The following is a 15,879-nucleotide window of genomic DNA, read 5'->3' on the forward strand; positions in this document are numbered from 1 at the left end:
TTTGTGTGAATGTTTTGTATTGCAGAGAAATTATAACAATTTTTGTTTGAAACCTAAAGATATTAACATTATATATATAGAAATTCTTGTCTATTCATGTGCCCATTCGTTGGTTATACACCAACATCAAACTAGGGGGCTAAAAGAGTGGTTTGACAAATTAGGGGGCTTATGTAGCCCACACACACGAGCTAGCGGGGGGGGGGGGGGGAAAATTATTTCCGCAATCCACTAGGGATGGTGGAGGCATGAGCTTAATTCTTCATATCATAAATCTAAGGTTTCTAGGTGGGGTAGGGGCCATAGTTTTAAAAACCGGACCGGTGACCGAACCGGTGAGGTCGTTGGTTCGAGGTTTTTACGGTCGAACCACTGGTTCACCGGTTCATTGTCTGGTTTTTTAAGAAATGAAGAAATATATTTTTACTTATAAATTCTGCAATAATGAAATAGTTATGTGTGCAAATATATTTCAGACTTGCAATTTGATCGTAATACTTCACATATAGTGACATAATGAACTCGCCATGTCTAAAACTCCTAACCACATGTATGCTATTTTCATACAAAGCCCGTGTTAGGTGTCCTGTTGGTTCAGTTTTAAGTGACACTAGCAAGGATAGGCGCGGCGGCACGCCACGCCCAGCTAGGAGTTGAAGAATGAGTAACATTTTTTTCATCATGTTAAATTATGACTGTGATGTGATAGGTAATATGTTATCATATGGAAGAAAGGGAAATTCAATTCGGCTCCCGGGTGCGTATGCTCCCTCTACCAAAAAAACATATTTCGAAATGTCAAAAAATTTAGATAAAAAATTCTACATGTACATCTCCATAATGTATGTGAGTTCGCTACGTTTCACGAAAAACCAATATTTTTTGTGGTCTATGTAAAAAGGAGAAACTTTATCTCGTGAAAAGCATTATTTTTAGCACTGAATTTTGTCTTTTTTACACACGGTCACATGATAAGTCGATTTTTTATGAAACGACTTTGTGAGCGCGTAGCACGTGAAGATGTACGTACAAATTTTTTGTTTCAATTTTTTTGAAATTTAAAATGTTCATAACATGCATTTCAAAATATAGGGAGCATATGCACCCATGTTCCAAAACACCACTCCCATGGAAGAAAGCACAATTAAATTGGCAAATTTTTACTTTTAATGAAATATAAAATAAGTTAACTTCTTCATTACTTTATGTCGAACGCGCAAGGAACCTGAAACAAAGCATCATATTTATGTAAAATACAAAGTTGATGAGAAAAAGAATATATTGTGCAGATTCATTGCTTCTCTTTGCCAATACATAATAGTATTTCTTCCCTTCATGCTTCCTGATCCCAGAAGAAAAAAATTCACTATCCTAAGGCAAATGCAGGTATTGAAGGGTTTGAAGCAAGTCACCGAGGGAGTGTAATAATGAATTTCAACACTTCAACAACATTTACAAACATAAAACATGTAGTTACAATATACTTCAGCTGAAACCAGAGATAGTGCTTACACTTCGGAATCGATCATTTCAAATTTAGCAGCATGAGAAACTTAATAAGTAACAGTTGCACGAAAAAAAATAGAAAACTAAAAAAAGAGCTGCACGCATTAAAGGTGTAAGTGGAAACTTCTTCGTCTTGCATAGAGAACTGATCCTAGAAAACAGAGCAACAAAAACCCATGATACATATGCAGAATGTGCAAGAGGAAAAAAGAAAAGAACACATGTGAACCAACACACCTACACCTCACCAAGCACCGCATATGTTCAGCAAACACCAAACTTTCTAAGAAATGAATTTTAACAGAGCTCAGCGAGGATGACCAGCAGTATGTGCACTTCAGTATCTGCTATCCTAAGCCTATTGCTGCGAGGAATTCCAACGGAAGAATGAGCAGGGAAGTTAATGCTTCTAGTAGAAAGCTGAAAGAAAATAACAACGAAAAACGACATCGACAGTGCTTCATCTCTGTCTCGAGTAGTTGGAATAGGTTGGTCTGATGATGCAGATGGTATCTTACTACTTGCTGGGGGAAAGAACAGAGTAAGATCAGTGTACCGCAACGGTAGTGTGTAGTTTAATATAGCATGTGCAATGAAGTGAATACCTAACAAAGCAGAAATAAATACAGAGTAGAAAAATCAGAAGAAACAATAATATATAACTGAGCAACATAAATAATATAAGCACTCGATCACATGTGCAGTGAAGTGAATACCTGACAGGACTATTGTCGACTGCATGTTCTGCAGGACCTCAAAGGAGTTGCATTATATGAAAATAGAGGAAGGTTATCAGGTTGTGGAATGATTTCGTGAACTTTTGAGCACTGAGTAATCTTGATTCTGTAAAGATGATCCGCTACTATGTATTTATTCCGCACATCAGCAACGATGAATTTTCTATATAACCGAACCTTCTTTTAGCCGTGCCTTGAATTAATCTATATGATTAGTTGGCGCACAACCTTTCATCACGTTCCCTTGGGACAGAAGCAAGATTTTAATGCTTCTTGGACTGAAAAATCTGCATTAAGAAATTCATACAAACTCACCTCAGTAACACCTAATCAGAAAGCACATCATCTAGAATCTCATCAACCACAAAGGACTTCGAGTAGAAACAGTTGGCTGTACATAAAGCATCAGAATATAAGCAGAAAGTTATCCTAAACCATATTGTACCAAGAAATTTCAACACATGGCACGGCATACAGTAGTATAATGAGGAGCAAGCTTGGTGTTTTCCAAAGAGGACAAACCCTGGAAAACAAAAGAATGAGGAATTAAATTAATGAACGAAGCAGATATAGCATGTAAGTGGAATATATAAGAAGAGAAAGATGAGTATATACATGAAACAATTTGTATAATGCCGACCAATCAACTCACATAATTATGGTGGAAAACAAACACTGCAAAACAAAGCAAAGGGAACGGACATTAATTAATAAAGAATGAACTATTAAATATATTACATGAGAATAAATCAGCTATCCCCAGATGCACATGTCCTAATTTTAAGTGACATGTATCATATTAACCAAAATAGAAATTAGTTTAGAAGGAACACACCTTTCAATACATCATGTAAATATTGTAGCGGAGTATGTTGAGTAAATTGCGACTCTTTGTGGCAATTTAATTACTCAAGAAGACCTATAAGATTAGAATCTAAACACTGAATCGTTTACTCAATATGTCAACATCGCCTTCAAATAACACTTAGGCCCCATCCCATTTGTCAGCATTTCAATTAGCCCGCTAGAACGGTGTACTGTTATTGAGACTAATCACTGATGCTAGTTTGGTAATATTTTCTTGCATTGAAATATTTGTATTACTACACATGACTCCAAATATCAGATAATCTCCGAGTAGAGCTACTTAAAATGATGGCCAAAGTTACTTGGTAGCAATAATAATTTTATTGTAGTCACAACCATCAGCCCACTGACATACAACGTAAAACTCCTTTACCCATTTAGCTTACATTTAACTATATAAGTATAGCGCACCAACTGTGCATATTTTAGCACCAACTATATCACCGAAGAAATTCTGAAATATAAATGAAGATCTAACATACCTTTTAACAGAAATACCTTGTAACAGAAGAAACTCTTAAGTAATGCTTGGGGTCGGGCAAAAAAGAAAGAAGATGACCGTGTGCACATCCTGCATCTTAAGGTAGCTCTCGATGCACCGATTCATCTTCCTACTATGTCGATCCAGATTGTGTGGATGATAGTTCATATATCCTCCTGGATTGCTTGTTGGCCAGAGCTGCATTACAAAAGATTACATCATCTAGTGAGCACCCCTTTCCACCATTTTAACATATGCTGAAAGGGAACTACTTGTATTTACATTCCTCAACACTCCACTCACTTTTGTTGCTTGTCCTGGAGAAAAAGAAGATCAATTATCAAACTCAGAGCATGCACACTATGAAGCAGCAGAGAGTGAAATAATCAATAAAATAAAAATAAATACTTTGCTGATTGAGCACAGGCTTTTAGAGTATCTTTGTTCTGCTTAGCCTATGCTATCTTGCTCTCAAGAAGCTACATAATTATATGGTCACCAAATTATATGCCTTCAGATAGGAATAGCACCCATGAAGAAATAGGAGTTGGAGTCTTGGACCATCTAGGCTCAAGAGTTGCTTATGTGATGCCACACACAAGGTGCAACTAAAGGTTAGAAAGCGACATACGTACCTGGGAAAATCTACACTTCATGTAAAGAGAAACAATCCATAGTGAAGACTGGAGAATGTACGGTCACTATTCCATAGCTGCAAAAAGCTTCAGCCATCTGTGAACACCATAAAAGACTCATATGAGAAACCTGTGGTATTATTTATATTCACATGTAGAGGAATTTTTTGTCAAGAGGTAAGGAGAAGCATGAAAGGTAAGGAGAAGCATGAACCCTGGTAATGGCACCTGTTCACAGTAACCTCCTAGCTATATAATTAAGCATATAAGAGTTGAAAGACAATTCCGCTACATGGATACAACGGACTTCTTACAAAATTCCATTTCAGTCAATTCTAACAGGGCAAAATCAAGAGGAAGAACGATTAACTTTGCTTGCTTTACTTTTAGACAGATAAAAAACAGATAGCAGAAAGGAGAAAGACTGTAGCTTTCAATGTGCTCATATAAATACAGTAGAGAGAATACATACATGCACAAATCGAAATACAGAAATCAAGTGAAGTAATCTTGCACTACTTAACTGACATCTTGTAAGTGCCACTGGAATCACAATAACACACATGTTCCTCAAACTGAAGAGAGAACATACTTGCAGCACCGGTGCGCTAACCTTGAAATTCAGAGTAGACATTGTAATTTGGTATTGTACCTGTTAAACGCGAGAACGAAGGAGGCAAATCAGCAGGCAAGACCGACGACTGGCACATGCTCGAGAGATACGACCTGGTGCCCTACGACGCCGGACACGCGGAGAAACAGTTGCGGCGTCGAGCAGCAGACCGGAAAGAGGACCGGCACGCCAGCACGGGCTCAGCCGGGACGTGCCGGCGGTGTACCACGCCGCCCACGCGGAGCAGCACCAGCCTCTACATTTGCAATCAGTAATCACCAAACCATTTTTCATAAGCTGATAAATTACCAAGTTAGAGCTCAGACAAAACTCACCAAATTCACATGTACGATGTCCAGTCTAGGCGTGGTGTAGATCAAGGGGACATGATCAGATCGTCGGCTGCGGCGCCTGGCTCCAGGCTGCTCGACCCGCTTTCCCCTACTCACCAAGCCAGTGTGAACAATATGGCGTTGCAGACACAGGGGAGGTTGCAGCCCTTGAGCGTGCGCAAGGCGCCCTCGCGCATGGAGAAGAACTGCGGCGGCACCCACCCGCCATCGCCGCACTCCAGGTAAGCCGTACGCGTCGCCGTCGTGGCGTACGGCCACCGCCCCGGACCGGCGCTACCCACCGTACTCCGCGGATGATTTTGGATCTTCTGGGATTTCATGGGCATCGAGGCCAGACCGCCAACACCACCGCCATCGGCGGCCTCTGGCGGCGCGCGGCTTAGAGAGGCCTTGGAGGTGGGCGTGGACGCGAACAGAGTACTTTTGTATTTCCTGTTCGGCGAGGACGCCGTAGCTTCTTCCACGCCCCATATGATGTTGGCCTCATCGAGCTCTAGAGTCGGGTCGGCGCCGTGAAGCACTCCATGGCCAAGGACGGCCCTGATTTCCCATGGTCTAACCAATCTGTAGGATTTGATTTCCAACAACCTCCTCTACTCCCTCTCCAGGATGTAGATCAGAGATAGAGAGGGAAGGCCGCAGGCCACGGGGAGCTCGTATTGGGGAGAGCTTGTGGCTTTGCCGGTGACGCCGGCGATACACCCAGAGAAGAAGATGGATAAATTGAAGGGACAGGAAAAGAAAAGGAGAAGAGAGGATGCGTGTATGGGGTACAGTGCAACCGCTTTGACCGAGTTAAAAAACTGACAAACTCAGTGCTGCAAATCGGTACGTAGCTATAGGTCCCTGGTGGCCGCATGCATCAACACCCACTTCCCACAAAAATGGCAGAGCGCACTCGAACTGCACACAGAAGAAACACTGTGAATACTAAAACATCTAAACTGCATACGTGTCACTACCACGTTAATTCGAGAAATGCCTCAAAATTACCACAAAAAAGAAGGCAGTTGCCGTATAATATAGTACTTATTCCGTGTGTAGTAGACGATAATACAAGATCCAGAAAACGTGTACACAAAGCAATCATAGCTCAACATTTTCCACCGTGCACTTGTGGTTAGGTGCAATGGTTCCAACCATTGTTGTAGAAAAGGTATTCATAATTTAATATGGATGGAAAGAAGCATCAATAGAACGATTTCTGTGTACTTAGCAAAAACCGACTGTAGTGCAGTTGGCTAGTTCTTAGTTTATTAGTTAACTTACCGGAGCTGAGTTCGAAACCTGCTGTCGCATATTATTTTTCTCAGCCTGGTTTGCAACTGGTTCAGCTGGCCTGGTTTATTATCCGGTTCCAAGGAAAACCGCCCGGTTCGATCCGGTTTTACTGGTCTAGAAGCGGGAGCGGTCCAGTGCGCTTAACAAACCGACAGGGTCGCCGGTTCAGGTTTTTTCCGGTTCAACCGGCGGTCCGGTCCGGTTTTTTCCGGTTCAACCTGCGGTCCGGTCCGGTTTTTAAAACTATGGTAGGGGTCTATATATACGTACCAACTAAGGAGGGGTATGTTAAGCACACAAAGGGTTATCTTTAAATTACATGGGTTATGCCAAGTCTTGGTCGCATAGGGGGGTGATTATCCGACTTTCCGGCCTCGCGAGGGCCGGATAATCCTACCTGGCAGTGGGGCTTCCTGGTCCTTCTTCTTGGTGACCTAGGACACAACTTCTTCCTTCTTCTCTTCCACTCCTCCATGACATCGGTGTTGAGTCCTCGAGCATCCGTGGCATCCTCCCTTCCCTCTGTACCGTTGATGTGTCCATATCATAGACATATGACGGTGGATAAAAGTAACATACCATTCCACATAGGAAATTGTTCGCACACATAATGGAGAAGATTCACATTTGTGTAATGTGTTGGCGATGATGCACATGATGCGGCTAAGACCAAAGGTCGAGGTGTATCAAACCTAATAGGAATGGCTAACGTTCTAGTAGTGATGTACCCATGGAAATGCAAAGTATACGCCTAAGCATACTCAAAGTTATCAACCAAATCGAAGTAAGCTTCGGAATCCTTATCGTGGGCCTGCACCTTCGCCATCTTCATCCTTTTCAAAATTATAGTCATTTTTTCCTTTCTTTGATGATGCAACACATATATTTAAATTCCCTACAAATGCGAGTCGTTTTTTCTTTCTCGAGATTCGAGTCATTGTTAATGGAGCATCCGGCAACGAGCCTACTCATTGCATGTGGCCAAGTACTCTAGCCAATCCTCGAAGTGAAGGGATGAACGAATTCTCGAGGTCTGATTCAAGACGAGATGGAAAATTTTGGCTACACACTAAAACTTCAACAAAAATCTATACTACCCACCAGCCAAAGGCATCCGCAAAGCAAGTAGGAGAACCGGGAATGGTTGTGACAAACCAAGGGAAGGGGAACACAAATATCCATGTCTCAAGTCATGTCAGCGATGCTTTTACACTGGATAGCTTTAATTAGTCAAAACCCCTTTTGGAGACACTTCAAGCAGTAATACTTTTTTTAGATATGGGAGCCTATCCCCGGCCTCTGCATCAAACGATGTATACGGCCCTTCATTTATTAAAAAGTATCGGTACAAAAGAATTATGTTAATACATTGATCATGGTCGAAACATGTATCAACCATAAGAAAATGAGGCACGTGAAGAAGTTACCCATTAGCTAATCTATTAATGTGCCGCCAACCGATGGAGCTGGAAAAAGAAGTCATGAGCAACCGCCGGCATCCGGTTGCATCCCGAAACCGTATCCTCCCGCGAGATCCTCCGGGAGAAGGAAAGTCCAAAGCTGGATCCAATGGGAAGTACGCCGGATAACTCTGCAATTTTTTGTTCGAGTTTGTTTGTTAAAAACCATATCATTCCTAGTTATTCTAATAAACCAACAAAGAGCCCCAATCTTATCTTTGCCCCTCTTTGTCACGCCATATAACCAATTACCAAACATATTAGTAATATTAGTTGGCGGTGGAGCAAAATAGACAATACGTGATTTTAGCAAAAGTCCAGTTGATAAATAAATGAACGGTTTCAGTAGAATCATAAAAACAATATTTTTGACACCCATTCCACTTCCCATTTAGCTAAGTCATGTTTAGTTAAAAGCACCCTATTGCTAAGAAACAACGTGAAGATTTTTATTTTCAAGGAGATCTTCAATTTTCAAAGGTATTTACGAAGATATCTAGTATGACCATTCATAAGGTCAAGATACATAAACTTCACCGTAAACAAACACTGGAGTCTGTAAGTTTCCAAATAAACCTATCAGACTCATCAGTCAATTCAACTGAAATAAGCCGCTAGCAAAGATGCAGCCATTCTAGATATTTATGATCATTTAGTCCCCGCCTAAGAGCTATGTTAAGAGGCATATTTGCAAGAACAGTAGAAACTAAAACATTTCTATGCTGCACAATATTAGAGAGTGGATTTGGTAACTGGGTGTATACGTGAGCACGGCCTAAGCATCGTTGGATCAGCGTTGAGATTCGTTTTACGTCTAACGGCGACTACACGCGTGAATGCCTTTTCTGATTTCGGCCCGGCTTTGTTGTCCTCTAATCATGCCCCCCACCACCCGCACTCCTCCACTTCCTCCCCGAAACTCGCCATGAAACTCGCCGACCACCCGCGACTGCTGGCGTCCACCACCGAGCGTCCTCTGCTGGAGCCGTGCACCTTCTCCCTGAATAGCGACTGTTGGCGTCCACCACCGTGCACCTTCTCTCGTGTCGCGGGAGAATCCGAGATGGGCGACCAGTCGTCCTTGATTGGCGCGGACACTAGCCTGGCCACGGCGCCGTCGACCCTGACGATGGCCTCGGAGCCTCCCCGCTCGCGGCGGCGACGAGCGTGAGCTTCCCCACGTTCTCCCGCTCGGCGGACAGCCACGGCGGCGCGGCCGGCGAGTCCTTCTTCGTGCTCGACGGGCCGGTGCGGCTGGCCGCGTTGAGCTGCAGCGTGGCGTCCTCGGACCCCAGCAGCAGCACGAGGAGCGACCCCTTTCTCTCTCCATTCCCTCATGTCGTTCCCTGTAGCATTCTATCTCTCTCTTATCTCTCTCCCGCTGATTGCTTCTCAAAGTTGGGGATTTCCTATTGAAGCGAAGCTCATAATCGAATTGAGATTGGAATCCCACTGAATCTCGAATCTCCAGTATTTCTTCTTCCGAATCCTCGCGTCCCTCCCAAAATTCCTCAATTGGGAGGAGAACCACAGCACGCTGCGCTGGCGCACGGCTCCTCAAACCTCCCTGCCGCCGGCCTCCACCTCCATGAGCGCGCAGCCCCAATCCCTCCTCCTCCCTCCTCTTCCCGCCTCGAGCGCGCCATGATTCTACCTCCGCGAGCTGCCCCGCTGCCGGCCTCAACCTCGACGAGCGCGCGGCCACAACCCCGCTCTCTCCTGCCTCATACATGGGTTGCTGCGAACGGCGCCGTTGCTCCGAGCGGCGGCATGCCTTGCTTCGAGCGGCGCCGGCTGTCGTTGCCTAATCGACGGTACCTCGGAGGAGGGATCCTCACGAGGGGGAGAAGAAGTAGGGGCCATAGGGCGGAGTGCACTCGGGACGGTGGTACGCGAGTTACCCAGCTTCGGAACACCTGCACGATGACAGGGCCTACTGCTGCTTATGCCGGAATTATCTGGGCGCTTTCGCGTTGTTACAATGAGTTGTGGTTGTGCCTCTAGGGCTCCCGGGATCCGGCTTATAAAGGCGCACGGATCTAGGATTTACACGGAGAGTCCTAGCCGGATTACAGATAGCCTAACTACGGTACAATATCTTGCCGTGCACGTCACGGATATGCCTTCCATATACGTCGTACTGGATCCGGGTTCCTCATGGGCCTCCATGGATCCGGGTTACTCCTAATGTTGGTACGGATCCGGCTTACTGATCCTGGGCTGGACTTCTTCCTTCATGATCAACGACAAGCCGGGCCGCCCGATGGGCCACATGCCTCATCACCATCTGTGGGCCACCCGGGCTTGCCGGATCTAGGCACTGTCGATGGTACACCCATGAAGTATACCCACAACAGTAGCCCCCAGAGTTCTCCGAGTTTCTCCTGCAGTTTCCGCCTTGCTGGTTGTGACGCCCCGGAACCGGTACCATGAGGATCCCAGCGAACCCACCGAAATCCGCACGATATCGATTCAGAGACGCCCTCCGACACGACGTGCGCGACGAATCACACACGTGATGCCAGAGGAATTAACACGAGCGGTAACATTACAACAGGATTACAATAGAGCCCACAAGATACATATATTACAACAACGACTCCAACGAGTCAAGATACAAATATACAATACAAAGATCCAAATCATACAGAAGATCGAATAAGTCCGAGTACGGACAAGATACAAATGGGACTAAGAGTCCTGAAGATAACCAGTGGCGTCCATAACCCTGCCCAGGCTAAGCCGGAAGGGTAACCTTGCTAACGTCGTCATCTCGTACCTGTCAAAGTCGGGCCATCGGTTGCCGACAAAAGGGAGGAAGCAAAGAGAAAGGGAAAAGGCGAGAGTAAGTACCAAGGAACGAACTCCGGCACGTACTTAGCGAGACTGGAAATGGCTATGCTCGCCGAGCGAGTATAAATATATATCGCCTGGGGCTATATGGTAGGTTTAGCGGCAGCAAAACTATAACCAATAGAGACACACTACAACATCCGTCTAATCAGAGAAGAAAAGAGAGCGCACAGGGTAACAGATAAATACTACTCAAACATAACCCCGCCAAATACACATATCCCCTCCAACAATTGCGAAGAGGCAATGTAAAAGGCACTCAACGGTGGACAAGTTTTATTAGGTATCGGTTGTAGTGATGCTATATTACTACACAAGTTATTAGCAGATTTTTAGCAACAAGATAACGGTGCAAGTTGTTCTATGATCAAGCTATACAATTCCAAGTCGTCCATAACCGCGGACACGGCTTATCGATAAGATGTACACCCTGCAGGGGTTGCCCAAATGTAACCATACGCATGCTCGACCCACTTACGACGGGTGGATGTCTCACAACAAGACCGTTCCCAGTTCAACAAGAAAGTCTAGGGGGCCACCCAACTAAGCTACCCGTAACGAAGTCCGGCCGTACTCCGAAGCGGACTCGAGAGGTTTGCGCCGGCGGCTAGGCGTGCAAACCACACGCTTCGCTAAACGTCCCGCAAGGTACGAGTACGAGTAAACACCCGAAGGCAACGATAATAAGCACCCGAAGGCAACGGTAATAAAGCATGGCATACATGGCATAGGCAAATAAAACCAAGGTTGTGGCCCCCTTTTCAATCGACTTGAGAAAAGGTAATGGGTGAGGGGGGTCCCAATAATCGTCCCCACGCATGGGTAGAGCGCTCAATCTCGGAACGGATAACAAGAACTCGGGTCCTAGGGGACATTAGCGAGTCAAAGTTCCGATGCTTTCGCAAAGGGGCTCACGGATGCCTCACGCTTACAATTTTAGTTGTTAACAATTAAATAGAGCATGTGTATCTCCAACAACTGATATAGCATGTGATAACCTCCCAACAACCCAACATATCCCGATAACAGATCGAGATAAACAACAGATCCTAAACACGCCTACGACTCGCAAGGCTCAAACATCAAGCAACGGCTATGGGTAAGGAATGATACATATAGGATTATTAGGGTAAACAAGTGGAATAGGACACGTGACTCGATAAAGAGGCGCAACATAAGGATAGCAGTGCGAGGGAGAGAGTAAATAGGTGAAGAGGGAGGGCTCGCCTGTGAAAAGCTGCAGAAGAACTTGTCGTATCTCACATCACCACTTCGTGATCCTATCCGGGAAGAAGCAAATGCTGGACAAACAACGGATGCAAATCTTACTACTACGGATAAAGAAGATCCAGCATGATCAAGATGGTATGCATGACATGGCAACAATGATGCAATGCACTTATCCAATTTAAGCGGGATCGGAACCCCGGACAATCAAATTAAGGTTGGAGTTGCATTTTCTACCAACAATTTAAGGGTTGATTAGCATGACATAACATGGAAAGGGTGCGCTACTTCAATATTAAACGGAGAAGGGAGACCTTATATGGATATCCGAAATACTCCGCATATATGTGAGGTGAACATGCATAACTATCAACACGCGACATGATGCGAGATGCAAACAAGCATATGAATGGCATATTCATGTTCCTTATGTTTTTCTGATCAATTTTCATATATAACACATTTTATTTCGAGTTAGCATTTAAAAGATATTAATTTTGCAAGTTTAAAGCATTTTACGGAATTTTACGAAAAACGAGAGAAAGGGAAACTTTTATACCCGGGGGGCTCTAGCCACAACGGGCGACAAGCGGGGCCAGAAAGGCTGACGCGGCAGCTGACCAAGCAGAGGGGCCCGGGTTGCTTCACAGGGGTTCCAGGGGGTTTTCTAGGAAAAGCTCAGAGACAAGGGCGCCGGGTTAGATCACAGAACAAGCAGGGGGTTGAGTGCAAAAGCGTCTGGATCTGGATCTGAGGGGAAAATCTCACCCAGATGGATCTGAGCCGCCGCGGATGACAAGCGGGGCCGGGTGCCACGTAGGACGCCAGCGTGGCAAACCTTGTGTGCGGTGGTCACCGCGTCGGCATGGCGCGCGCGCGGGCGCTGCAGGGCGCCCCAGCAAGCGAGAGGGAGCGCGTCGCTTGCGTCGCGTTGCCGAGGACCAGAAGGAGGCGTCGCTTGGTCGAGGGGGTCACCGGAGCTTCATCGGCGGCGACCATCTGCGGAGAAGGAGGCCGGCACATGGTGAAGAAGGGGAAACCGGAAGCAAAGAGGGAGGGGAGGAGGTGTAGGGGATGCGCCGCAACGCGCTGAGGCTCAACCTGTGCTCAGGTCGGGCAGACGACAACGGTGGCTGCCGGAATTCGGAGAATTGGCCGCCGGCCGGAGCGGGGGAAACGGCGAAACGTGGTCGAATTACTGGATGCCGGCTCGATTCCTTGCACGCGAAGATAGAGGAGAACAAGGCGGTTCTAATGGTGGTCTTGGAGCAGCGAGGGGTTGCCGGATTTGACGGGGCGCCGGTGAGATTCGCGTGGAGGCTCCCGGTGGTTCACAGAAAAGATGAGAAGAAGAAAGGGGGAGATGGTGGCGGCGCCAAGATGGGAGGGGGTCTAGGGTTTCGCGGAGATCACGAGGGGCTAAAAAGGGAGAGGGGAGAGAGCAGGTGGGGTGCGCTGCGGTGGTTGGCGAGGAGGACCACTGCCTCCTCACGCCATGTGCGTGCTGGGACGAAGAAGACGACAACGTCGTCGAAAAGAAGAGCGAAAAGGTAGGGGCCGGGTTCTGTTGGGCTGGGCCGGAAGAGAGAGGGGGAAAGCCAGGGTTGGGCTGCTGCTAGCAGGCTGAGGTAAGAGAGAAGAGAGAAGGATGGGCCAGGGAGAGGGAGAGATGGGCCGCTCGGGCCAGGAGGGGAAAAAGGAGAGGGGAAGGGTTTTCTCTTTTTCTGTTTTTATTTAAAACCTTTTGAATTCAAAACCATTTTCAGTTTGACTTTAAACCAGGGTTTAGAGTGAGATTCAAATCTAGATTTCTAAATATTTATTTTATTTGTAACCCAAAACAAAACACATTATTATTCCCAAAATAATTGTTGAACAAGATTAATTATAAAATAGAGATTATGAGAGAGGGAGATGAGAGCTTTATTATTATTGGAAAAGATAAGAGAGAAAGGGGTTTTTAAAAATAAACATATGAGAGGGAAAACAACAAGCTAGGGTTTATAAAATATAATTTTATTTTTAAAAACATGGATGATATGATGCATGAAGTCATGATGATGCATAAAAGAAAAGAACAAACAATTCTAATAGGGATACTACCCTGGGCCGTTACAATCGACACCACTAACAAGGAATCTCGCCCCGAGATTCCACGCCATGGTACGGGGGAGAGAAGTGAACTATCGGATCTTCAGGCGACGAGTCGATCTCCTCGACACCACTAACAAGAAGTCGTTGTTCCGATGTCGATGATGACTCCGGAGAAACAAAGGAAGGAGTAACAGTCACTTGGATCCACCAGTTTCATTGTAACAAGAGCGAATAATAAGAGTAGTCGGTATGGTCATGACTCCATCCCGCACTCGAAGTATTACTTTGCACATGAATAGGAGAATCGTGTAACCAACTCCAGGAAGCAGATTGACGTCCTTGACAAGCATTGTCAACGAAGATTCGGCGGAGCCATAGAACAAAGAATTGTAGAAAGATTAGAGAGGCATAGATGACATCAATGGAGAAGACGAAGGTTAGCCGCCGGAGAAGTTCTTCTGTCAGAAATCTTCAGAGATCGGTCCTAATAGGTGAAGGCATAGATCGTCCAACCCACGTCGAAACCTATGACTCACAGACTCAGATAAGAGAGAAGACTCAAAACTCGCAAAGGTAAGAAGAGAAAGAATATAGATAAGGAGAAAAACAGAGCTAATCAGATCTATCCAACGAGTTTTAGAAAATAGTTTTGACACTCTAACTCAACGACCGTTGGCAAGGTTATCCTACAGGCTGGACTAGTGGGGTACCGTCAACCTGAAGCTCTGATACCAACTTGTGACGCCCCGGAACCGGTACCATGAGGATCCCAGCGAACCCACCGAAATCCGCACGATATCGATTCAGAGACGCCCTCCGACACGACGTGCGCGACGAATCACACACGTGATGCCAGAGGAATTAACACGAGCGGTAACATTACAACAGGATTACAATAGAGCCCACAAGATACATATATTACAACAACGACTCCAACGAGTCAAGATACAAATATACAACACAAAGATCCAAATCATACAGAAGATCGAATAAGTCCGAGTACGGACAAGATACAAATTGGACTAAGAGTCCTGAAGATAACCAGTGGTGTCCATAACCCTGCCCAGGCCAAGCCGGAAGGGTAACCTTGCTAACGTCTTCATCTCGTACCTGTCAAAGTCGGGCCATCGGTTGCCGACAAAAGGGAGGAAGCAAAAGAGAAAGGGAAAAGGCGAGAGTAAGTACCAAGGAACGAACTCCGGCACGTACTTAGCGAGACTGGAAATGGCTATGCTCGCCGAGCGAGTATAAATATATATCGCCCAGGGCTATATGGTAGGTTTAGCGGCAGCAAAACTATAACCAATAGAGACACACTACAACATCCGTCTAATCAGAGAAGAAAAGAGAGCGCACGGGGTAACGAGATAAATACTACTCAAACATAACCCCGCCAAATACACATATCCCCTCCAACAATTGCGAAGAGGCAATGTAAAAGGCACTCAACGGTGGACAAGTTTTATTAGGTATCGGTTGTAGTGATGCTATATTACTACACAAGTTATTAGCAGATTTTTAGCAACAAGATAACGGTGCAAGTTGTTCTATGATCAAGCTATACAATTCCAAGTCGTCCATAACCGCGGACACGGCTTATCGATAAGATGTACACCCTGCAGGGGTTGCCCAAATGTAACCATACGCATGCTCGACCCACTTACGACAGGTGGATGTCTCACAACAAGACCGTTCCCAGTTCAACAAGAAAGTCTAGGGGGGCCACCCAACTAAGCTACCCGTAACGAAGTCCGGCCGTACTCCGAAGCGGA

The 15,879-nt window shown here is 45.5% G+C and overlaps 1 long non-coding RNA gene across 10 annotated transcripts; it reads right to left on the bottom strand.

Annotated features, from left to right (window-relative positions):
* Nucleotides 1–1,417: 1,417 nt before the first annotated feature.
* On the bottom strand, nt 1,418–5,343 carry LOC124681338. 10 transcript variants are annotated; one of them, XR_006995830.1, is made up of 6 exons: nt 5,175–5,343; nt 4,879–5,095; nt 4,227–4,323; nt 3,874–3,908; nt 2,859–3,789; nt 1,418–2,766 (listed from the first exon to the last, which is right to left on the bottom strand). It is a non-coding gene; the product is annotated as an uncharacterized LOC124681338 (long non-coding RNA). The 10 variants fall into 10 exon arrangements; XR_006995832.1 differs by having other exon boundaries at nt 4,751–5,095; XR_006995836.1 differs by having other exon boundaries at nt 2,859–2,918; nt 3,609–3,789; nt 4,227–5,095.
* Nucleotides 5,344–15,879: the final 10,536 nt, after the last annotated feature.

Source organism: Lolium rigidum, unplaced genomic scaffold (genome assembly GCF_022539505.1).
Source record: "Lolium rigidum isolate FL_2022 unplaced genomic scaffold, APGP_CSIRO_Lrig_0.1 contig_39634_1, whole genome shotgun sequence".
Taxonomy (NCBI): Eukaryota; Viridiplantae; Streptophyta; class Magnoliopsida; order Poales; family Poaceae; genus Lolium; species Lolium rigidum.